Below are 26,716 nucleotides of genomic sequence, written 5' to 3'. Positions count from 1 at the left end.
TTCCTTTTTGTGAAATATTTCTTCAGCTAAATTTTTACCTTCCAGCCTCGGTTTCCAGTCCTGGGCCTTAACTTCTCTCTGCCTCAGATCTCTCTCCTGTGCAAAAATTAATGTCGCCAATCCCAATTTCCTCAAGGGCCAGGGTGAGGAAAATGCCAATGGTTGTAAAAGAAGCGCTTTTGAAAAAATCAAAGAAGTGATGTATAAACATAATCAATCATCATTTTGTGCTCAAGAACAAGCCATAGAAAACAAAGTTAGAAAGTAAATCTACAGCCCTAAAACACGTGTATATAAAATAAAAAATAAAAGCAGCTCCACATCTACAGATGGTATTTGGGGAGTATCTACTGCTTTTCCTCTAGAAAATCTTCCTGGGGGAGTTAACTATATGAGAGGTTCAAATTCAGTCCTCATCCCACCCCACCCCCCATATGGAATCAAGGGCTGCACTTTGGCTGTGGAGTATAACATGCTTGCAATGTGGTGGAGTGGGGCTTATGAAACATGTACACATAGCCCTCCATGAGTGTTCTGGCAGGAGGTATTGAGGAAGGGAAAGGGTCATCTTCTACCCACTGGCACAGCCTCTAAGTTTCACATATCCTCCTTGGATAAGGGACAGCTGACACTCCTGCCACGGTTCTCCCAACTCAAATTGGAGGTGCTGAGCAAGGACAGGATAGGGTTCCATAAGCCAAGGTGTCAGGACCTCTGACCTTGAATTCAGGGGCCCAAGGCCATAAAATATCTTCAGACCTAGGAGATGGTCAAAAGCACTAAGTTTAACCACTTGAGGGATGGGGTGGGGTTGTTGAGAAAGTTCCGGCAATATCCTGAGCCCAGGGGTGGTCCAAAGTTCTGATTTGTTCCCTTTTCCATAGAAGCGTGATTGCTTCATTTGACCTATCACCCTAGGACATTTTCTGTTACAGGGAGACACTGCCCAGCCCTCAAGCAGCCACCTTCTTGGGGAAGTGAGGATAGGGTGGCACAGGCCCAGGGAAGGGGGCAACTCTGTACCTTAATACTTTGGTGAGTTTTGGGGAGAAGCAGGATTCAACCCTACTCTCCTCTCTCAAATCCTCTCACTCAGTCGCATGCTGAGCCCAGCTCCAATGCAAGGCCAAGTCCACAGAACTCTCCCAAGAGAGATTCTGAGAGTCAGGGAATAAGGTAAACGGGACTGATCACAGTTTTCACTCCACAGGCTACTGGAAGCAGTGTTCACCACCTGCAGGGATGATGGGCCAGTGAATGTCTATGTGGTTCCCAATGAGGTAACTGATGCTCTCAAAGCAGTGATACTTTATCCAAACTGCACAGGGAAGTCCCCATTGAGATGCAGCAGTGCCTTGGCCTCCCACTCATTCAGCTTCCCATGGAACCAGGGCTCCCCTTGGAGCTGCTTAGCCACTGGGGAGGCAGAGGAACTTGAAAAGCATTTCATTAGCTAGGGTTCTTTAGAGAAACAGAATCAGCAGGAGATACCCATAAATACAAAATTTATGAAAGTGTCTCACGTAACCGTGGGGATGTGAGCCCAAGGTCTGTAAGGCAGGCTGCAGGCTGGCAGCTCCAATGAAGGTGCTCTGTGAACTCCACAGGAGAGGCTGGCTGGCTGAAGCAGGAAGAGTGATTGTCTCTTCTGAATCCTCTTTAAAAGCCTTCTGCAGATTAGATTAAGCATCACTCATTGCAGAAAACACTTCCCTTAGCTGATTACAAATGCAATCAGACATGGATGCAGCCAGTGTAATCATGATTTAAGTCCATGAAATGTCCTCATAGCAACAGACAGACCAGTGCTTGCCTGACTAGACAACCAGGCACCACCACCTGGCCAAGTTGACACAAACCTGACCATGACAGGTATCTTCAAAGAGCTTCATGTCAGAAAGTCATAGGGTGTGCTGCCACTGATGTCAGGATTGAGGGGTCTATCCCCAGCCCCTGCTTACTGAGTCTTATCTAGGTTTTGGATAATGACATTGGAATATAATCACAGAGCTCTCTGTCCAGACAGGGTGGTGGAGTTGGCATCTGTTTGTGGACTTCTGGATTTCCCGCCATAAGCTGCCCCACAGGTAGCATTGTCCCCAGGTGGTTGGAGGTCTGGATACTGGGTAACAAGTTTGGGTGGGTCCCTGAGGTTTTGGTTTGAAGTGCAACTTGAAGGGCTAGCCAGTAGTGTTGATCATCTGGGTAAACACTTCAGAGCCCTCTAGGATGTGGCACAATCTTTTTCATGGTGTCTTTGCCAACATAAGTGACACACTTGGCTGTATCCGAGTCCCTGCTGGATGCAAACAAGATGGATTGCACATGGTGGTTGGCAAGAATGTGTTTGCAGTCTGCAGCCTTGAGTTGAGGCTGCTGGTGGGGATGGTGAGAGTGATTGGCACTCCATCAAATTTCAGGTTACTCCTTCCCAGGATGGAGCTGGGCAGTTACAGGGTTTTCTCATCCTATTTACATGCTTGGCACCTGACACAGCATCACACACCAGACTGATGACCTTGGTGACCTGAGTCCAGGTGTAGAAGTTCAAGACATACATTGACTGCAGGACCTCTCCACAGACCATGTACCAAATCAAGTAGGAAACCCTGGGTCTCATGACTTTGTCATTGGGATTTAGCCAAACCTGAGTTGGCTTATTGAGAAGGCTCCACTGATGGGTCCACTCCTCAGCTCCCGGCTGGTCCCCTTCTACTTGAGTCCTGCACTTGCCACCTTCACTCAGCTTGTTCATATCCTGGAGGAGTGATAGAGGGCTTGAGTCTGGAATGGCTGCCCCTATAATCCTCTCCATATCCTCTGAGGCCCTTCTTGGCTATTCCCTTGGTTCCTAGTGCACCCCCCACCCCCAACCTAGTTAGCCACCTTCAGGTTTGAGGGAGCACAGGGTAGTGGGACTAAAGTCCACAGATAAAGATGGCAGGCTGGGTACCAAGAGTGAGCCTGACAGAAAAGGCAGCCGCTCTTGGGGCATGGACCCTGAAGCCCCTGTTCTAGTTTGCCAGCTGCCAGAATGCAGCACACCAGAGACAGATTGGCTTTCAATAAAAGAAGATTTATGTAGTTAACATATAGTTCTTCAGAGAAAAGGCAGCTAACTTTCAACCGAGGTTCTTTCTTATGTGGGAAGGCACAGAGAAATCTCTGCTGTCCTCCCAACAACTTTCCAACAACTTTCCCTGGGGTGGTTCCTTTCTGCATCTCCAAAGGCCTGGGTTGAACTGCAAGTGCTAAGATGAAGTATGCTGAGCTGCTTAGGCTGTGCTATGTTGTGCTCTCTCATTTAAGCACCAGCCAATTAAATCAAACATCATTCATTGCAGCAGGCATGCCTCCTAGCCAACTGCAGATGTAATCAGCAACAGATGAGGTTCACATGCCATTGGCTCATGTCCACAGCAATAGAACTAGGCACCTTCACCTAGCTAAGTTGATACCTGAATCTAACTACCCCAGAAACGATGGAAACTCATTTGGAAGTAGGCTGTATTTGGGCTTAGAGGTGAGGAAATTCATGGTTTGGATGAGAGGGTGGGCTGCTGCCCGGCCTGGCCCCCCACCAATCAGGTCAAGGGGACCAGGCAGGGGCATTCATAGGCCCTTAGCCTGGTCAGACATCTATGGTTCAGGTGTCTCATCAGGGGTCCTGAGAGGGAGAGGGATAGGTGGCTTCCACTTTTCTAACTCAGACCCAGACAGTTTCAGTCCCATCCCTGCTCAACATGGGGTCTCTTCTCTGGAGAGAGAACAGGCTGATTGCCTGTAGTTTGATGTCTTCATGTTATCTCCCATCTTTAATAGTTTGTTAGCCTCTCTTTGTTTTCCATGACTGAAACTTTTGAAAAGTACTGGATAGATATTTTGCAAAAGGCCCGACAATTTGCATTTATCTTTTTTTTTCATAATTAGATTAAAATGATGTGTTTTTGGCAAGAATACATGGAAATGATAAGCCCTGGTCAGTGTATTGTAACAGGGTGTGCATGATTATCCATATGTCTTATTACTGGGGATATTAATCTTGATCAGTGGGTTGAGGTGGTATTAGCTAGATTGTTACATTTTAAAATTAATATTTTCCTTCTGTAATCAATAAATATCTTGAGGAAGATACTTTGAGACTGGGTGAATATTTCTCAAAGTTTTGCCTGTCAATTAGAAGATCTTGTCTACAGTGACTATTACTATGCTGTTCTAATAGTCATTTTCTATTTCCATCATTTGCTCCACTGCTTATAATCCAATCTATCCTTTATTTTCTTGCTCAGCTTTCTCCAGGTTTGGACATTCAAAGCTTTTTTAGGTTGGTTCCTGTGATCTTTGACATTATCCCATTATTTTTTGAGCACTTCCTTACCTTCCAGCATTACAATATGCTCCAGACTCATCTATATTTTCCTTACCCCAGCCCTGGAGTCAACTACTAGAAAGAGTACTGGTTTCTCTTATTGGAGCATGGTGTTTAGAAACAAAGATCTGAACTCTAAGTGTGCTAATTATTACTGAGCAGTAATTGATTCCAGCCCCCCCCTCAGTGGTTTTTGCTTTTATTATTACCATGCTGTCTTGAATTATGTCTTTTAAAATTTTTTTTAGCTTTTTATTGTATAGTGTAACATATATATAAAGCAAAGAAATAAAAAAGCAATAGTTTTCAAAGCACTCTTCAGCAAGTGGTTACAGGACAGATCCCAGAGTCCGTCATGGGCTACCATATGATCCTCTCATATGTTTCTTTCTAGTTACTCCAGAACATAGGAAGCTAGAGGGCTTAAATACTTTTTTATCATCACAGTCGACTTTTCTTCCTTCTTTTTTTGTGAAAAATAACATATATACAAAAAAGCTATAAATTTCAAAGCATAGCACCACAATAAGTTGTAGAACATATTTCACACTTTGACATGGGTTACAGTTACACAATTTTAGATTTTTACTTCTAGCTGCTCTAAAATACTGGAGGCTAAAAGAGATATCAACTTAATGATTCAGCATTCATATTCATTTGTTAAATCCTATCTTCTATATATAATTCCACCATCACCTTTGATCTTTCCATACCTCTCTTTGGGGTTGTTCGGGCTATGGCAATTCTAAATTTTGGATAATGGAAGGGTCTGTCACTAATATGGGGGAGAGAGATGGAACTATTTGATGTTCTGGAGAGGCTGGGCTAGGTTTCAGGACTTATCTGGACCAGGGGCCCATCTGGAGGTTGTAAGTTTCTGGAAAGTTACTCTAGTGCATATAACCCTTATGGAATCTTTTATGTTGCCCTAGGTATTCTTTAGGATTGGCTGGAATGGTCCTGGTTAGGCGTTGGTAGGTTATGATAGGTAGCAAGGTCTACCTGAAGCTTGCATAAGAACAAACTCCAGAGTAGCCTCTCAACTCTATTTGAACTCTTTGCCTCTGATGCTTTATTAATGATACTTCTTTTCCACCTTTTGGTCAGGATGGAATTGTTGATCCCACTTTGTCAAGTCTGGATTCATCCCTGGGAGTCCTCTCCCATGTCGCCAGGGAGACTTTTCACCCCTGGATGTCATGTCCCACACAGGGGGGATGGCAATTATTTCACTTGCAGAGTTGGGCTTAGAGAGACTGAGGTCACAATTGAACAACAACAGAGGTCATTCAGAAGTGACCCTTAGGCATGCCTATAGGTAGTCTAAGTTCTCCACTACCTACATAAGATTCACAAGAGTAAGCCTCATAATCGAGAGCATGACCTGTTGATTTGGGTGTCCCTAAAGTTTGACACAGTATCAGGGGATTTCCTGATGGTAAAGTTTAATAGTTTCATATTCTTTCTCCCCACCCTCAGGAGACTTTGCCAATATTTTTGGATTATCTGCTTAATATAATATAGGATAGTTTCAGGCATTACAATAATCTATACAGGATTAAAGGACCTCTTTCTTATTCTGTGCTCCTTGTGTTTCAGTTGTTCAAATGAGCTATACAGATAGGTTGAGTTAGATTATGCATTATAGAAAATTTCAGTTCCAGACCAAATAAACCTTTCTTCCACTGGCCTCAAAGAGTCTGTGTGGTTCTAAAATATAGACACTCCTCCTTACCCCTATGCTCTGAATTACTTTAACCCCAACCTGTTCAGCTTCATTCTTATCTCTAAATATGTGGTTATATACATAAAACAGACTCTCAAAATCCAGAAATAATTGATAATAATAATAATAATCTATATTATTATTTCCAAACTTACTGTGTCTGCTCTAAAAGCTTATAATCTTGGCAAGAAAATGCTTGTCTTATAAGCATTTTCTAAAAGTGACCATACCATTGTTGTTCTTTTGTTTCTGTTTTTTTTGTCTCACCAAATGTCCCACACGTTTATTCACATCATTGCATATCTCAGGACTTTGTTCCTTTTTGAGGGAGCATAACCTTTGTTCATAAGTATATACCATCATTCGTCTATCTACTTCTCCATCAGTGCATCCTTCACCCACCTGCATTCATTGGGCATTATGTAGAAGGCCCAAAGTCCACAGTCCATCAACATTCTTAATTTCAGATAATTTCATTGCTCCCAAGAGAAATAAAACAAATAAACATACCCTTGCCAAATAGGAAAACTAAGCCTCCTCCCAACTCTTGTCCCTCATCCCATTATTTAACTCTGCTGTTGCTGTGGTAGTGCTGATGGTTTCCTTTTGAACATAGCTCATAACATGAAATAGCAGTTTTCCTCCTGTACCCTGGACTTAAACACTCTTTGTAAAGAATCATAACTTTGAAGTAATTGCTGTGAGAACTAATTCATATTTCTAGTGTTGATCAGTGGGACACATAGGTTGATAAAATCCTTTTTAATCTTGTGAATCTTCAATATGGCAATATTACTTGTAGACCCACTAGAGAACCACCTCCACTCCTATCTATTCCCTTACATTGGAGTTCAACCTCATTAACTAATGGTTCACCCATCACTAGCTTCTATCTATCTTTAAATCCCCTATATTCTGTACTATAAGCCTCTGATTATACCTTTCATGCTGGCCATAAAAGTGGAATCATACAGTATCTATCCTTTTGTGTCTGGTTAATTTCACTCAGCATTATGTCCTCAAGGCTCATCCATCTTGTCATGTGCTTCAGGACATCATTTTGTCTTACAGCTCCATAATATTTCATCGTAGGTATATACCACATTTTGTTGATCCACTTGTCTCTTGATGGGCATTTGCTTTGTTTCTGTCCTTTGGCAATTGTGAATAATGCTGCTATGAACATCGGTGTGCAAATGTCTGTTTGTATCGTTGCTTTCAGCTTTTCTGGGTAGTGCTATTTGAGGATCATAGGGCAATTCAATATTAAGTTTTCTAAGGAACCGCCAAACAGTCTTCCATAGTGGCTGCACCGTTATACATTCCCACCAGCAGTACATTAGTGTCCCAGTTTCTCCACACCCTCTCCAACATTTATAGTTTCCTGTTTATTTAATAGCAACTATTCTTACAGGTGTGAGGTGGTATCTCATGGTAGTCTTGATCTGCGTTCCCTTATAGTCAATGAAAATTAGCATCTCTCCATGTGCATTTGAGCCATCTGTATTTGGTCTTCAGAAAAATACCTATTCATATCTTCAGCCCATGTTATAATTTGGTTGTTTGTTCTTTTGTAGTTGAGCTGTATGATTTGTTTTTATATACAGGAATCAAACCTTTGTCTGATATGTGATTTCCAAATATTTTCTTCCATTGAGTTGGCTGCCTCTTCACCTTTTTGACATAGTCTTTTGAAGTACAGAAGCATTTGATTTTGAGGATTTCCCATTTACCTTTTTTTTTTGCTTTTGTTGTTTGTGCTTTGGGTGTAAAGTTTAGGAAGCTGCCTCTTGTTACTAGGTCTTGAAAATGTTTTCCTAAATTTTCTTCTAGAAGCTTTATGGTGCTAGTTTTTATATTTAGATATTTGATCCACTTTGAGTTAATTTTTGTGTAGCATGTAAGATAGGGGTCCTCTTTCATTCTCTTGGCTATTGATGTCCAGTTCTTCCATGCCCAATTATTGAAAAGACTATTTTGCCCCAGTTCAGAGGATTTGGGGGCCTTGTCAAAAATCAGTTGACCATAGTTATGTTGGTCTATTTCTGCACTCTCAATTCAATTCCATTGCTCAACGCATCTGTCTTTGTGACAGTACCATACTGTTTTGACCACTGTGGCTTTATAATAGGTTTCAAAGTTAGGGAGTGTTAATCCTCACATTTTGTTCTTCATTTTTAGGATACTTTCAGTTATTTGGAGTCTCTTTCCATTTCAGATGAATTTGATAGTTAGCTTTTCCACATCTTCAAAGTAGATTGCTGGAATTTTGATTGGTACTGAGTTGAATCTGTAGACCAATTTGGGGAAAATTTACATTTTAACTATATTTAACCTTCCTATCTATGAGCAGGAAATCTCCTTCCACCTATTTAGATCTCCTTTGATTTCTTTGGCACTGTTATTTAGTTTTCTGTGTGCAAGTCCTTTACATAGTTAAGTTGATCCTAAGTATTTGATTCTTTTAGTTGCTATTTTAAATGGAAGTTTTTCCTTAACTGACTTCTCAGATAGGTCATTGCTTGCATATAGAAATGTTACTAATTTTTGCACATTAATTTTATATTCCACTGCCTTGCTGAATTTGTTTATTAGCTCAAGAACTTTGCTGTAGATTTCTCAGAATCTTCCAAGTATAGTATCATATCATCTGCAAATAATGAGAGTTTTACTTCTTCCTTTCCAATTTGGATGCTTTTTATTTCTTTGTCCTGCCTGATTACTCTAGCTAGAACTTCTAGCACAATGTTGAATAATAGCGGTGACAGTGAACGTCCTTGTCTTGTATCTGATCTTAGGTGGAAAGCTTTCAGTCTCTCTTCATTGAGTACAATGCTGGTTATCTGCTTTTCATATATTCCCTTTATTATATTGAGATAATTACCTTTCATTCCTATCTTTTGGAGTGTTTTTATTAGAAAAGGATGTTGAATTTTGACAAATGTTTTTTCAGCATCGATCAAGATGGTCATGTGATTTTTCCCTTTTGATTTGTTAATGTGCTATATTATATTAACTGATTTTCTTGTGTTGAACCACCCCTGCATTCCTGGTATGAACCCCACTTGGTCATGGTGTGTAATTCTTTTAATGTGTTGTTGGATTTGATTTGCTAATATTTTATTTAGAATTTTTGCAACTATGTTCATTAGAGAGATTGGCCTATAGTTTTCCTTTCTTATAACATCTTTACTTGGTTTTGATATTAAAATTATATTAGCTTCATAAAATGAGTTAGGTAGAATTCCTTTTTCCTCAAGTTTTTGGAAAAATTTGAGCAGGATTGGTGTTAGTTCTTTCTGGAATGTTTGATAAAATTCCCCTGTGAAGCCATCTGACCCTGGCCTTGTCTTTGTAGTAAGATTTTTGATGACTGATTGAATCTCTTTACTTGTGATTGATTTGTTGAGATCTTCTATTTCTTTCTGAGTCAGTGTAGCTCATTTGTGTGACTCCAGGAATTTGTACATTTCATCTAAGCTATTTAGTTTGTTGGTGTATAGTTGTTCACAGTATCCTCTTATGATTTATTTTATTTCTTCAGGGTCTGTGGTAACGCCCCCTTCTCATTTATGAATTTGTTTATTTGTCATCCTCTCTTTTTTTGCTTCTTTAGTCTTGCTAGTAGCCCATCAATTTTATTGATTTTTTCAAAGAACCAACTTTTGGTTTTACTGATTCTTTCTATTGTTTTTTTGTTCTCCCATTAATTTATCTCTGCTTTAATCTTTATTATTTCTCTTCTCCTATTTGCTTTGAGGTTAGTTTGCTGTTCTTTCTCAAGTCCCTCCAGATTTGCTGTTAAGTCTTCAATTTTTGCTCTTTCTTGTTTTTTAATATAGGCATTTAAGGCAATAAATATACCTCTCAGTACAGCCTTTGCTGCATCCCATAAGTTCTGATAAATAGTATTCTCATTTTCATTCATCTCCAGATAGCTACTGATTTCTCTAGCAATTTCTTCTTTGACCCACTGATTGTTTAAAGAGTGTTTTATTTAATCTCCATATATTGGTGAATGTTCTCATTCCTTGGTGGTTATTGAGGTCCAGCTTCATCTCATTGTGATCAGAGAAAGGGCTTTGAATAATTTCAACATTTTAAAATTTACAAAGGCCTGTTTCTTGCCCGGCATGTGATCTATCCTGGATCATCTTCTTTATGTGTGAAAACTTTAATCTGTCCCTCAATTTTGAAGGACAATTTGGCTGGGTACAAAGTTCTTGGCTGGAAGTCTTTCTCTCAGGATCTTGAATATATCATACCACTGCTTTCTCACCTCCAGGGTGCTAGTTGAATAGTCTGAAGTCAGTTTTATTTGATTTCCCTTATAAGTAGTATATTGTTTTTCTCTTACTGCTTTCAGGATTCTCCGCTTCTTTTCAACATTTGACAGACTGATTAGCATGTGCCTTGGGGAAGTCCTATTTGGATTTATTCTGTTTGGAGTTCTTTGGGCTTCTTTGACTTGTATATTTATATCCTTTACGAGGGTTAGGAAGTTTTTACCCATTATATCCTCAATTACTCTTCCTAACCCATTACTCCTCTCTTCTCCTTCTGGGACACCTATGATTCTTATATTTGTGAGCTTTGTTTTGCCTGTCATTTCCTTGAGTTTCCATTCAATTTTTTCCATCTTTTTTTTTTGCCATTTGCTGTTTTGAGTCTTCGAAGTTAATTATCCTGTCCTCTGTATCACTTATTCTTTCTTCTGTCTCTTCAAATCTGGTGTTGTGTGCCTCTAATATGTTTTTTATTTGGTCAACAGAGTCTTTAATCTCTGTGATATCCACTATTTTTCTATTTATTCTTTCAAATTCCTCTTTATGCTCTTCTGCTGTCTTCTTGATCTCCTTTATGTCATTTGCTGTCCCACATATTTTATTAAGTAGAGTTGTATGAACATGTTTGATTAGTTATTCCAATGTCTGTGGTGTTTTAATTTGTTCATTAAGCAGGGCTATATCTGTCTGCATTGTGATATGCTTAGTGATCTTCTGCTGTCTTCATGGCATGTAAATATCTTGATTGATTTACTTTGGTAGTTGATTTCTTTCAGTAGTCTAATGCCTTGTGTTTGTGGGATGGTTGTACAGCAGGGAGCAGGGCACAGGGTGATTTGTGTGGTGATTTGTTTCAGGACTGATATGGGTGCAGGTTAGGGATGTTATACTGATGCTTGTGAATGTGGGTGCCCAGTGGCCAAGGAGAATGTAGCTGTGCGGGCACATTAATCTGGGGGGCATGACCCTAGTGTGCACTGGTCTAAGGCACAGGGCCCTTTGTGTGCATATGTGGGGCTGTGGCAGCAGTTCAGCAATATGCCTTCATGGATTGGGGGTAGATATGACCTGGCTGCACAGGTCAGCACTTTATCAGGGTTGGGAAGTGTGGCTGAGGGCCATGTGCATGCAAGGCTCTAGGACTCTTGTAAAGTGCAGTTGCCAGAGCTGAATGACATGATTAGGGGCCCATGCACATGTATGGGCCTGGGCACACCATAAATGGATGCACAGAGCTCAGGCAGGGCAAAGTGAGACTGCGTGACACTATGGGCATGGGGGGTGGGGCAGGAGTAGCCTAGGTATGGAGGTTAATGCACACAGCCTTAATGCACTGGCAATAGCCTACAGGGAACAGGGAGGGGGAGGTAGTGTTTGGGAGGAATGCAGTAGAGGTGGGTTGGGCTGCACCTGGGTTGGGGGTATGGGGTAGGTACGTGCACTGGGGGCTGGTGGGATGGGGTGCTTGGAGTGAGGGGAATGGGAAAAGATGATGGGGTTCAGGTTCATGGGGGTGTGGGGTGTGTCACCAGTCATGGGGCTGAATGAGGGTAATGCACCCAAGGAATGCAGCCTGGCCTACTTCCTAATCCTGGGCTTCCATCCGTGTACTGCCACAGGCTCTGTGGCTCCATGGCTCCATGCCTCCATGCCAGGCTCCAGCTTTCTGCTGCTCAGTTCCTTTGTCTCTGCAACCAGGGCTGTTGCACATGGTGCAGAAGGCTGTCTCAGGTCATTTGCACCCGTGAATTGCCACCTCAGTCACCCTCCTGTCCCTTCTCTAACTTTTCCATGAAGCAGGGCTAAGCTTGAGCTACTCTATTTGGCCATCTTCCCAAAAGTCCTCTCAATTATGTGCTTTTATAGTAAGATTTCAAATTGGGTAGTATGATTTCCTTTTCCTTAAATATAAATTTTAGAATCAGCTTGCCACTATCTACAAAACTACTCATTGGGATATTCAGTGGGGTTGCACTGAATCTATAGATCAATTTAGAGAGAATTGACATCTTAACAATATTGCCTTGCAGATGATTATTTTTTGCAACTCTGATATCTATACAAGACTCAAACCAATGCGTGGAGACCTCTTTAAGGAACCAGAGGTTAGGAACTGAGTTTATGTACTAAAAATGTTAAGCAACAAAAGTGTTGGCTGGGAAACAGTTCAGATAGTTATTTTTAATTGATTTTTGTCTCTCCCAATTCAACAGTGGATAAATTCAGGAAAAAAGAAAAAGATTTCCATCTGGTATCATAATAAGGAACTGATAGAAGAATTTAGCTATTTGCTTTTAAAGCTCTTGATAATATCTTCACCAGATGGCCTGACAAATCTGAAATACTGTCAAAACGTTCTACATTCACAGAACCATAACATTTATTTCTTGCTTTGTAAACATTATATGCCTGCTTTTTTTTCTTTTGTCACACCGTTCCCCAATGAATTTTTTTGGAGAGAAAAAAAACATAAGACAGTAAATAAATGAGATTATTCTTTTCACTATGAATTCATCATTTGTGGTACTTCCTTGGATTTCATTTATCTAAGGGACCTTATAATAATCGCTTCATGTGTCTCCACTATGGTTTAAGGACCAAATTTGCATATGGTCTTTTACTGCCTGTTTATATGTTTGCGATTTTCAAAAATTAATACGTTTACCGATATCTTCCTTCAACTTTTTCTCCTTATTACACACAGTTTGGAATGATACTTGCTGGAAAAAGTATAATGAAGTCTCTGTGGTAATTTAGAAATATGCCATGTTTAAGGTAGCAATGAGGGAGAACACTTTAAATATTAAACTCTATAAAGATTTAAATTGACAAATTTCACTTGTGGAAGCCCATGTTTGCCATAATAGCTTTCTGGAAAAGTTTCCAAGGAAGTACATTATGTGGTATAGTGTATATGTCCTCTGTGATTTGAGCTGTTGTTTACCTTATGCTACAAAATAAGAGGAGTGAATTAGATTTTTTAAAATCTAAACTTTTAAAATTTTAATAGTTGTATGTTTACAGAAAAAATCATGCAGAAAATTACGGACTTCCCATAAACTCATCTCACACAGTTTCCCTATAATGAACACATAAAATTAGTATGGTAACTTTGCTACGATAGCTGAAAAAATATTGCTATAGTTATAATATTAACTATATTCCCTTAGTTTGGTACCTTTGTTATAATAGATGAAAAAGTATTATTGTAGTTATAATATTAACTATATTACTCACTTCACATTGGATTTCACTGTTTGTATTGTACAGTCTATGGCTTTTAAAATTCTTTTAATCTAGTAACATATATACAAACTAAAGTTTCCCCTTCAGCCACATTCAAATAAATAATTCAGTGGTGTAAATTACATTCACAATGTTAAGCTACCATCACCATCAACCATTATCAAAAATTTTCCATCATCCCAAACAGAAAATTTATACCAATTAAGAATTAACTCCCCATTCCTACCCCCAACCTGTGCCTGGTAACCTGTATTCTAGTTTAACTCTATGAATTTTCTTATTCTAAGTATTTCATATAAGTGAGATCATACAGTATTTGTCCTTTTGGTTCTGGATTATTCCATTCAAGATTATGCCTTTAAGATTCATCCATGTTGTTGCATGTATCAGAACTTTATTCCTTTTTATGGCCGAATGATATTCCATTGTATGGTATATACTGTATTTTGTTTCTCAATTCATTTGTTTATGAACATTTAGGTTGCTTCCAATTTTTGGCAATTGTTAATAATGATGCAATGACATCAGTGTGCAAACAGAGGATCAATAAGGAAATAGATAACCCAAACAATCTGATAAATGAATTAGCCCTAACAGACATATATAGATCTTTGCATCCCAAACACCAAGATATACATTCTTCTTTAGAATATACATTCTTTCAGGATAGATCTTATGCTGAGGCAAAAAACAGGTCTTAATAAATTTAAAAAGGTTGAAATTATTCTAAGCATTCTCTCTGACAATAAAAGAGTGAAGCTGGAAATCAATAATCACCAAAGAAACAGATCTTTCACAAATATGTGGATGTTAAACACACTCTTAAACAACTAGTGGGTCAAAGAAGATGCAAGAAAAGGAAGTAAGTATCTGGAGGCAAATGAAAATGAGAATACAACATATCAACACTTATAGGATGCAGTGAAGGTGGTGCTAAGAGGGAAATTTATAGCTCTAAATGCATACATTAAAAAGTAAGAAAGATCAAAAACAAAGGATTTAACTGAACAACTGTAGAAGTTAGGGAAAGAACAGCAAACCAACCCTAAAGCAAGTAGAAGAAAAGAAATAACAAAGATTAAAGCAGAAATAAATGAATCGGAGTAAAAAACCAATAGAATCAATAATAACAAAAGTTGGTTCTTTGATATAAAGACTGACGAACCCTTAGATGGACTGACAAAGTAAAAAAAGAGAAAAGATGCAAATAAACAAAATAAGAAACAACAGGGAGATGATTACTATGGAAACTGAAGAAATAAAAATAATCATAAGAGGATACTAAGAACAACTTTATGCCAACAAACTAAACAACTTAGAAGAAATGGACAATATCCTAGAAACACATGTACATCTAACACTGACTCAAGAAGAAATTGAAGATCTCACCAAACCAATCACAAGTAAAGAGATTCAACCAGTCATCAAAAACCTTCCTACAAAGAAATGCCGAGGGCCAGATGGCTTCACACAGGAAATTTATCAAACATTCCCAGAAGAACTAACACCAATCCTACTCAAGCTCTTCCAAAAAATTAAAGAAAAGAGAACACTATTTACTCTCTTTATGAAGCTAACATCACTCTAATACTCAAACCATATACAGATATTGCAAGAAGGGAAAACTACAGCCTAATCTCCCTAATAAATATGGATGCAAAAATTCTCAACAAAATACTTGCAAATTGAATCCAACAGCACATTAAAAGAATTATACACCACAACCACATAGAGTTTATACTAGGAATGCAAGGATGGTTCAACAAAAGAAAATCAATCAATATAATATAGCATATTAACAAATTGAAAGGGAAAAATCACATGATCATCTCAGTAGACAAGGAAAAGGCATTCTACAAAATTCAGCATTCTTTTATGATAAAAAAGGTACAAATCATAGGAAACTTTTTCAATATGATAAAAAGCATATATGAAAAACCCATAGTGAGCATCATACTTAATGGCGAGAGACTGAAAGCCTTCCACCTAAGGTCAGAAACCAAACAAGGACGCCCAATATCCTCACTTTTGCTTGACATAGTGCTAGAAGTTGTAGCTAAAACAATTAGACAAGAAAAAGAAATAAAATGCATCCAAATCAAAAGGAAGTAGTTAAATTTTCATTATTTGCAGAAACCATGATCCTATATTTAGAAAATCCTGAGAAATCCATGACAAAGCTACTTGAACTTATAAAAAATTGAGCAAATGGGCAGGATGTAAGAGCAATGTATAAAAATCAGTATTGTTTCTAAACACCAGGAATGACCTGACTGAGGAGGCAACTAAGAAAAACATCCATCACAATAGCAACTGAAAGAATCAAGTATCTGGGAATAAACTTAACCAAGGATGTAAAGGACACCTACACAGAAAACTACAAAACATTGCAAAAAATAAAAGAAGATCTAAGTAGGTAGAAAGATATTTCCTATTAATGGAAAGGAGGGCTAGATGTTGTGAAGATGTCAGTTCTACCCAAATTGATCTGCAGAGTCAATGCAATACCAACCAAAATTTCAATCACCTACTTTGCAGACTTGGAAAAATTAGATACCAAATTAATTTGGAAAGGAAAGAGGCCTCATATTGCCAGAAACATCTTAACAAAGAAAAAAGAAGTTGGAGGACTTACATTTCTGACTTTAAAGCATATTAGAAAACAACTGTGGTCCAAACAGCTTGGGATTGGCCCAAAGACAGACATATTGATCAATGGAATAAAATTGAGAGTTCAGAAACAGACCCCCAGCTCTATGGTCAAATGATTTTGGTAAGGCCCCAACATGCACTGAATGGGTTAGAATTCTTTCTTCAATAACTGGGGCTGGGAAAACTGGATATCCATAGCCAAAGGAATGAAAGTGGACCCTTACCTCACTCTCTATACAAAAGGTAACTCAAAGTGGAACAAAAATCTAAATATAAGAGCCAGTACCACAAAATTCTTAGAATAAAATATGGGGAAACATCTTCAAGACCTTGTAATGGGAGGTAGCTTCTTATACCTTACACCCAAAGCACAAGCAATGAAAGAAAAAATAGATGTATGGGAACTTCTCAAAATCAAATGCTTCTAAAAAGTCTGAAAGGACTTTGTCAAAAAGTGAAAAGGCAGCCAATTCAATGGGAGAAAATATTTGGAAACCCATATATCTGATAAGGGTGTGATTTCCAGTAAATATATATATATAAAGAAATTCTACAACTCAACAACAAAGGAGCTAACAACCCAATTATAAAACGGGAAAAAGATATGAATAGACTTTTTTTCTGAAAAGGAAGTACAAATGGCTAAAAAGCACATTAAAAAGATGTTTATCTTTATTAGCTATTAGAGAAATGTAAATGAAAACCACAATGAGATATTATCTCACAACTATAAGAATGGCTGCCATTAAACAAACGGGAAACTACAGTGTTGGGAGAGGATGTGGAGAAATTGGAACACTGATCCACTGCTGATGGGAATGTATAATGGTACAGCCACTAGGAAGACAATTTGGCAGTTCCTCAGAAAACTAAATATCGAGTTCCCCTACTACCTGGTGATTCCACAACTCAGTATACACCCAGGAGATCTGAACGCAGTGACACAGACATATGCACACCAATATTCATAGCAGCATTATTCACAATTGCCCAAACATGAAACGATCCAAATGTCCATCAACAGATGAGTGGATAAACTAAATGTGAAGTGTATATATGATAGAATATTATGCAGCAATAAGGAGGGACGAGGTCTTGAAGCATATGATAACATAGATGAAGCTTGAGGACACAATGTTGAGTGACATAAGCTAGCACAAAAGGATAGGCACTGTATGACTTCATAAATATGAATCCCCTAGATAATGTAAACTGAGACTTTTGTAGAATATAGGGGACCTAGAGATATACAGATACTAGAAAAGGGAAGTGGTTACCTAATGTGTACAGACTAGTTTATGAGGTTGAACTTAACTATTTGGGACTAGATAAAAGTGCTGATAGTATGCTAGTGGAAATGTAAGTAATATTGCCATATTGAAGGTGGATATGATTGAAAGGTGTGGGTTAAAGTCATGTATCTCACTGACTGCCATTACAAATATAAAAAATGTTCTTGCATGAACTACTTCAAAGGGATGACACTTGTACAAAAAGTTAATAATAGAGTGGTATATGGGGAAAACTACCTATTTCATGTTGTGGACTAAATTTAACAGGAGTACCTAACTAGTACCGCAATAATACTATGGCTAAATGGTGGGAGTGGATAAGATTTATGGGTGCTTTGGGTTTTCTGTTTGGTATGGGTGTGTGTGGATGTTACTCTTCTCTTTGGAACAGTGAAAATTGTCTAAATTGAGAGTGGTGATGATTGTACAACTAAGTGAGGATACTGTGAGATATTGATTATTTTGGATAGAATATATGCTATGTGAATATATCTCACAAAGTCTGCAGAATCAAAATAAATAAACAAACAGAAAGCTTCAAGTGCTAGAGAAAAGGTGGAGAGAGAGGTATACCTAGTCAATATTGATAAGGTAGCAGAATGGGGCAGATCCTCTGGAGGATAAAGTAGGGGATCCACAGGAGGCTAAATATAGGGTCGCCATATGATTAGGCAATCCCATTACTGGGAATATACTTGAAAGAATTGAAAGCAGAGACTCAAACAGACATTGTACACTGATGTTTATGGTGGCCTCATTTATGATAACCAGTGGATGGAGGTGGCTGAATGGTACATTGACTAAAAAGCAGAAAGGTGAATTGTGGTATATACGTGTGATAGAATATTGTGCAGCTACAGAAAGGAATGAAGTCTCGAGCCGTACAACAAGGTGAATGAACTTTGAGGACATTATGTTGCACAAAATAAGTCAGAAACAAAAAAAACAAATATTGTATGGTCTCTTTTAGAAAATACTTACAAAAAAATTAGGCCTACGTGTAAGCTCTTACAGCAGTCACATTTATTCCTGAGCTTTAAGTGTTATTTCTAAATTCTGAGATGCTGTGCTCTATGTGTATAACGTGGTATTTCCCTGGAACTTGGGTACCTGTGTGACACCTAAGACTCAGAGTTCTGCAGCTCTGAAAGTCAGTATTACTCCTACAGCAACATTTAAAGAAACCCTTTGAATTGGCTGCCTTTTCACTTTTTTGACAAAGTCCTTTCAGGTATAGAGGCATTTGATTTTGAAGAGTTCCCATATTTCTATTTTTTTCTTTCATTGCTTGTGCTTTGGGTGTAAGGTATAAGAAGCTACCTCCCATTACAAGGTTTTGAAGATATTTCCCCATATTTTATTCTAAGAATTTTATGGTACTGTTTCTTATATTGCCTTCCAAGCTCAAGATTGAGGGCTTGACCTATTAACTTGAGAGTCCTTAATGCTTAAGAAAATATCAGGAGTTTCCCAGGTGGGGAAATTTAATAGTTCCACAGTTTTTCTCCAATCCCTCAAGGGACATTATCAATACTTTTTTTTATACATGGGCAGAAACCGGGAAACGAACCTAAGTCTCTGGCATAGCAGGTGAGAACTCTGCCACTGAGCCACCGTGGCCCGCCCATATCAATACTTTTTAATTACCTACCCAACATACTCTGGAATGGTATCAGAGTATTTTATCAATTATAAGTCTCATTCCACACAGAATTATAAGATCTCATTTCACACCATATTTTGAAACTTGTTCCATAAATTCTTTTTAAACTGAACTTTGAAATTAAAGAGAAGTCCAATCACTGTAAATATAGACTGTCAACTTTGTATCAATGTTAAATTTCTTAAACTTGATCATTGCACTTAAGGTGGATATTTAAGTAAATAATATCCTTGTTCTTAGGAAAAGTACACTGAAGTACTAGGGTAAAAGAAGTATGATCTGTGTAACCTATACTCCAATTTTCAGAAAATGATTGATAGGTGGATGAATAGATAGAAGGATTGATGGTTGGATGGTGAGAATGTTATGGTATATGTGGCAAAATGGGCAAAATGTTAAAATTGATAAATCTGCATTTCTAGGGCGATAAGGATATGTTTGCATTCTCTGTATGAGGTTTGAATTATTTTTGTAACTGTCCTGTAACTTTGAAAGTATTTCAAAATAAATAGCAAAAAAAAGAAAATCAATTGGCCATAGAAGTGAGAGTTTATTTCTAAACTCTCAATTTGACTAGAGTTATCTATATGTTTGTCCATCTGCCAGTACCTTGCTATTTTGATTACTGTAGCTTTGTACAGGCATACCTCAGAGATATTGTGGATTCAGTTCCAGACCACTGCAATAAAATGAGTCACATGAATGTTTTTTATTTCCCAGTGCATATGAAAGTTATATTTACACTACATTGAAATATATGAAGTGTGCAATAGCATTGTCTTAAAAAAACAATATATATATATAGCTTAATTTAAAAATACTTTATTGCAAAAAAATGCTAACATGCATCCAAGCCTTCAGCAAAATGTAAAATATATTTGCTGGTAGAGGGTCTTCCTTGATATTGATAGCTGCTGACTGAACAGGGTGGTGGGTGCTGAAGTTGTGGTGGTGGAAAATTTCTTAAAGTAAGACAACAATGAGGTTTGCTGTACCAACCAACTCTTTCTTTCATCAAAGATTTCTCTGTAGTATATGATGCTGTTTGATAGCATTTTACCCACGGTAGAACTTCTTTCAAAATTGGAGCCAGTCCTCTCAAACCCTGCCATTGTCCTATCAATTAAGTTATACAAATCCTTTGTTTTCATTTCAATAATGTTCAAAGCATCTTCACCAGAAATAGATTCCACCTCAAGAAAACACTTTCATTGCTCATCCATAAAAAGCAAATCCTCATCTGTGAAAGTTTCATCATGAGATTTCAGCAATTTGATCACATCTTCAGGCCCTACTTTTAATTCCAATTCTCTTGCTATTTTCACCATCTGCAATCACTTTCCCCACTGAAGACTTGAACCCCGTGTAAAGCAAACATGAGGGCTAGAATCTGCTTCTTCCAAACTTCCCCTAATATTGATATTTTAAGCTCCCCCCATGAATAACAAATGTTCTTAATGGAATCTGGAATGGTGAATCCTTTCCAGAAGGTTTTCAATTTATTTTGCCCAGATCCATCAGACAATCATTATCTATGGCAACTATAGGCTTATGAAATGTGTTTCTTAAATAATAAGATTCGAAAGTCAAAAATATTCCTTGATCCATGAGCTGCAGGATGGGTATTGTGTTAGCAGGCATGAAAACAACATCCATCTCATTGTATATATCCATTTGAACTTTTGGGTGACCAAGTACACTGTCAATGAGCTGTAAGATTTTGAAAGGAATCTTTTTTTTTCTGAGCAGTAGTTCTCAACAAAGGGTTTAAGGTATTCAACAAAACATCTCATAAGCAGATGTATTGTCATCCAGGCCTTGTTGTTCCATAGAGCCCGATGATTTTTAAGAATGGTAAATAAGATCGACTTCAACTTAAAGTCACCAACTGCATTAGTCCCTAACAAGAGAGTCAACCTATCATTTGAAACTTTGAAGCCAGGCATTGCTTTCCCATTTCTAACTATGAAAGTCCTAGATAGGTTCTTCTTCCAATAGAAGGCCATTTAATTTACATTGAAAATCAGTTATTTAGTGTTGCTGCCTTTTTCAATTATCTTAGCTACATCTTATGTAGAACTTGCTGTAGCTTCTATATCAGCACTTGGTGCTTCACCTTGTACTTTTATGTAATGGAGATGGCTTTTTTCCTTAAACCTTTTGAATCAAACTGCAAAGCTTCAATCTTTTCTTCTGTAGTTTCCTCACCTCTCTCAGCCTTCACAGAATTGAAAAGAATTGGGGCCTTCCTCCTGATTAGGCTTTGGCTTAAGATAATGGTGTGGCTGGTTTGATCTTCTATTCAGACAACTAAAACTTTCTCCATATCAGCAATGAGGCTGTTTTACTTTCTTATCATTTGTGTATTCAATGGAGTAGCACTTTAGATTTCCTTCAGTTATTCTTCCTTCAGCATATTGAGAATGTTTCCTTTTATTCCTAGTTTTCTAAGTATTTCATCAAGAAGGTGAACTGGATTTTGTCAAATGCCTTTTCTGTATCAAGATGATCATGTGTTTCTTTTTTTCTGTTAGTGTGCTATATTATATTAACTGATTTTCTTACTTGAACCACCATTTAGAGCTATAAAGTCATCATAGCACAGCCTTTGCTGCATCCCATACATTTTCTTATGGTTTTCATTTCCATGCATCTTAAGATATTTCCTGGTTTCCCATGTGATTTCTTCTTTGACCCATTGGTTATTGAGGGCATTGTTTAATTTCCACATAATGTGAATTTTCAAGTTCTCCTTCTGTTATTGATTTCTAGCTTCAAAAATACATTATATGATGTCAATATTTTTTAATTTATGGAGACTTGTTTTGGGACCTAACATATGATCTATTCTGGAGAATGATCCTTGTGCCTTAGAGGAGAATATGTGTTCTGACAGTGTGGAGTGAAGTGTTCGGCATATGTCAATTCTAGTTGGTTTATGGTATTGTTCCATTTGTTCGTTTCCTTACTGATCTTCTGTCTAGATATTCTATCCTTATTGAAAGTGGTGTACTGAAGTTTCTTACTATTAATATAAACTCATCCATTTCTCTCTTCAAATCAGTCAGTATTTGTTTCCATGTATTCTGGGGCTCTGCCATTAGGTGCATATATGTTTATAATTGTCTTCTGATTGAATTTATCCTTTATCTGTATATAGTGACCTTCTTTGTCCTTTGTAACAGTTGTTGACTTAAAGTCTATTTTATCTAATGTTAGTATAGCTACCCCAGCAATGTTTTTATTTTTTGCTATTTGTATGGTATATGCTTTTCCACTCTTTCACTTTCATCCAACTTGTAACTTTGAATACAAGGTGAGAGTCTCATTGACAGCATATGGTTAGGTCATACTTCCTAATCCATTTTGCCAATCTCTGCCTTTTGATTGGGGAGGTTAATCCATTTACATTAAGGTAACCACTGATAATGCTAGACTTTCTTCTGTCATATTTCTATTGTAAGTCTTATATATGTTTTTGTCCTTCAATTTTTCCATTGCTGCTTGTTTTCGTATTTTTTGTTGTTACACATTTTGAGTTCCTGCTTATTTCCATTTGTATATATTTTTCAGAAATTATCTTTGCAGTTAATATTACACACACACACTACTTCCATATCCTTCCTCTCCTCCTTTTTGTTGTACATATCATAGATTATATCTTTATACATTAAATGTTGGAAACCATGGATTCATCATAACTTTTTATGTTTTTGCATTTTAAAACCTGTAAGAAGTAAAAAAGTGTTTCATATCTAAAAACACTACCCAAAAGAAATGGCATTTATAATTACCTATATGGTTATTTTTACTAGAGGTCTTTGTTTCTTTTTGTCACTTCCATTCACCATCTAGTCTCCTATACTCTGAGTTGGAAGAACTCCCTTTAGCTTTGCTTCTAAGGAAGGTTGGTCTAGTGGTGACAAATTTTGAAAGCTCTTGTTTATTTGGGACTATCTGAATCTCTTCCTCATTTTTGAAAGGAATCTTGCTGGATATAAAATTCTTGGATGGTAATTGTTATCTTTCAGTACATTAAATATTTGATCTCATTGCCACCTTGTATCCATGGTTTCTGATGAACAATCAGCATCATTCTTATTGGGGCTCACTTATACATAACACTTTGCTTTTTTCTTGCAGCTTTCCAAACTTTGTCTTTGTCCTTGGCACTCTACAGTTTGACTACTATGTGTCAGGGTATGGTTTTCTTTGCGTTTATCCAGTTTAGGGTTCATTGGGATTCTTGAATGTGTATATTCACATCTCTTATTACATTTGGAACTTTTCTGCCATTATTTCCTTGAATATCCCATCTTCCCTTCTTACCCTTTCATCTCATTTGACAATCCCATACCGCATTTGTTTGGTATGCTTGATTGTGTCCCACAGGTTTATATGCTCTGTTCAGTGTTTTTCAGTCTTTTCTTTCTGATCCTTAGCCTGAATTATTTCAAACATCATGTTTCTTGTTCACTGCTTCTTTCTTCTGCCAACTTCAACTTGCTGTTGCATCTTGCAGAAATTTTCCATTTCAGTTGTGTGGTTTAACTCCATTATTTTGTAGCACGAAAACCAGGAAGAAGGCCGGAGGCCTCCAGGAACATTATGCAAAATTAGAACAAGCTGAGACCAAGGGTTCGTAGTTTTGGGAAGCAAGTGATTTATTGGATCGTGTACACGGGGCTCAGCTGAGTCGCCTCAAAAGTCTGAGCCCTGAACAAAAGACAACCTTAGTTTTTTTAGACTGTATTACATGCTAGAGATAAGGTAAGCTTAAAACGAAAAGCAATTGGTTGTTTTAAGTTGAGAAGGGTGCGAAGCTGGGTTACAGAAGTGGATAAGCAGTTAAGGGAGAGGTCCCTATCCCCAGGAATGTGTCTTATCTTGCCTGCTCACAGTTTCACCCTTTTCTGGAGGTCAGGGGAGAGGGTCCCTCCTCAGGGATGTGTCTTATCTTGCCTGCTTGCAGTTACACCCATTCCTGAGGCTAGGGGAGAAGGTTGGGGGATTTTCCACAAAGGAGGCAACCGAACCAGAAGAAGCAGGGGCAGGTCAGTCTGCTGCAAAGCCTGCTTGTTACAATTTCAGTTCAATTTCTTTCTAAAAATTCTCGTTATTGGGATTCTCATATTACTCATTTATTCTTTTCCTAATAGACTTTAATTTTTTATCTGCTTTTCCTTTAAATACTTGAACATATTTAATAACATTTTAAATGTCCTTTTATAGTGTCCATAGTCTATTCTTCTTCATTGATGGTACTGGATTATCTTCTTCCTTTGTATGGGCCATCATTTCTTGTTTCTTTGTTTGTCTTTTAATTTTTTATTGTACAACATACATTTTAATATGTCAACTCTGGGATTTAGTTCCTGAAGTCTCTCTTCCTTAAGTTTGTATCCAGCTAGTGATTTGACAGTCATTTCCTTGAGTGCCAGGAGCTAACAAAAACAAAAAAACCAAGACAGAAAATGAGAATAAACATTCACAATCCTTGCAAATTGGCTGTGAGTTGGCTGGTGCTCTTTAGAGTTTGATTTTCCTGTCAAGAAGCTCAGTCTGAGGCAAATGTCCTCTCTGTCTTTCCTGAGCCAGGGTCTTGCTCTGGGCGTGTGCTTGCCAGTGGTATTAGGAATTCTGTTTAGAGTAAAACCAGTGATCCTTTGTCCCAGGCTTCTCTGACTTAATTGCTTCATATACTGAGTTAGCTGCTCACTTGCAGGGCAAGTTCTGGGGAGGCAGCCTTGGGATGAACATTCTGGATCAGTCCTTCAAGCTGCTACCTGATAGATGGGCACAGACATACAGGTGCCCCAGTATGTACATAGGACTTATTCTGTGCCCTCTAGACAGGGCCAGGGACCCGTAATGGGCATGCAGTGTGGAGTGTGGCTTCACACTGTAAGGGGGTGGGAGGATGTAGGGAGCAGACAGCAAGAGCACCAAGAGCTTCTCCTACTACTTTATTGTACAGTTTTTAGCTATTACAAATAAAGACTTATTTTAAAGATGCAGCAATAAAGACTGTGTGGTATTGGCATAAATATAGCCAAATAGATTGATTGAACAAAATAAGGTCCAGAAACTTGTCAGAGAAAGAATATCCTTTTCAAAAAAAAATGAGGCTACATCCAATTTCAAAAAAAAAAGAATTTTGATCCACACCTTAAAACACATATTAAAAAAAAACAACAACAATGAGTTGATATAAGACATAAATGTATGATGTTAACCATAAAACTTCCAAAAGAAAACAAAGGAAGAATCTTTGGTTCCTTGGATTAAGCAAATATTTCTTAGGTATAACACTAAAAACATGAGCCATAAGAGAAAAAAGTGATAAATCCAACTTCAGCAAAATTTACAAGTTTGCTGTTCAAAACTCTGTTAAGAAAGTGAAAAAATAAGTCACAGTTTAGGAGAAGTTTGCAAAATAAACATATGAAAAGGACTTGTATTCAGAATATATAAGGAACTCTAAAAACTCAAACAAAACAAAAAAAACAAAGCTACCAAATAATATATGGACATATTTGAACATGCTTTATAAAAAAGAAGATATGTGGATGGCAAACAAGCATATGAACAGATACTCATATTTTTGCAGTCAACCATTGGCATTGCCCAACACAAGATTCACTGTTATATACATTTTCCCAGGTTTTAAACATCCAACATTCCTTCTGGTGACATACATAACTCTGATTTTCCCCTTTCTTCTGGTGACATAAATAACTCTGATTTCCCCCTTTCTACCATATTCGCATTACATTCAGCACTGTTAATTATTCTCATAATAAGGTATAACTGTCACCTCTGTCCATTTCCGAATGTTTAAGTTCAACCTACTTAAACATTCTGCACATAGTAAGCAACCACTCCCCATTCTTTAGCCTCATTCTATATCCTGGCAACCTATTTTCTAGATTCTATGTCTATGAGCTTATGTATTATAATTAGCTCATTTCAGTGAGATCATACAATATTTGTCCTTTTGTGTCTGACTTATTTCGCATAACATAATGTCCTCAAATTTCATTCATGTTGTCATATGCTTTAGGACTTCATTGCTTCTTACTGCTGAATAATATTCCATAGTATGTATTTACCAAATTTTTTTGATTCATTCATCTGTTGATAGACACTTGGGTTGTTTCCATCTTTTGGTAATTGTGAATCATGCTGCTATGAACATCGATGGACAGGTGTCTGTTTGCCTCCTGTTAAAACATGGGAATGTATAACACAGTGAATATGTGGTAGACAATGCCTACGATTATCTGCACAAATATAAAAAAGTTCTCTCATGAACTAGAACAAATGTATGACACTATTAGAAGGAGTTAATAATATAGGGGTTCATGGGAAAAAAGTACTTATTGAAAACTATGGACTATAGTTAACAGTAATATTTTAAAACTCTTTCATCAACAGTAACAAATGTACTACACCATTACTATGGCTCAGTATTAGGGAGGA

The 26,716-nt window shown here is 37.7% G+C and overlaps 1 pseudogene; it reads right to left on the bottom strand.

The window, feature by feature from the left end:
• Nucleotides 1–1,817: 1,817 nt before the first annotated feature.
• On the bottom strand, nt 1,818–2,824 carry LOC143645712 (SHC-transforming protein 1 pseudogene; annotated as a pseudogene).
• Between the last annotated feature and the right edge of the window lie 23,892 nt (nt 2,825–26,716).

This window comes from Tamandua tetradactyla, chromosome 9 (genome assembly GCF_023851605.1).
Source record: "Tamandua tetradactyla isolate mTamTet1 chromosome 9, mTamTet1.pri, whole genome shotgun sequence".
Classification (NCBI taxonomy): domain Eukaryota; kingdom Metazoa; phylum Chordata; class Mammalia; order Pilosa; family Myrmecophagidae; genus Tamandua; species Tamandua tetradactyla.
This window is presented reverse-complemented; position numbering and strand designations above follow the sequence as displayed.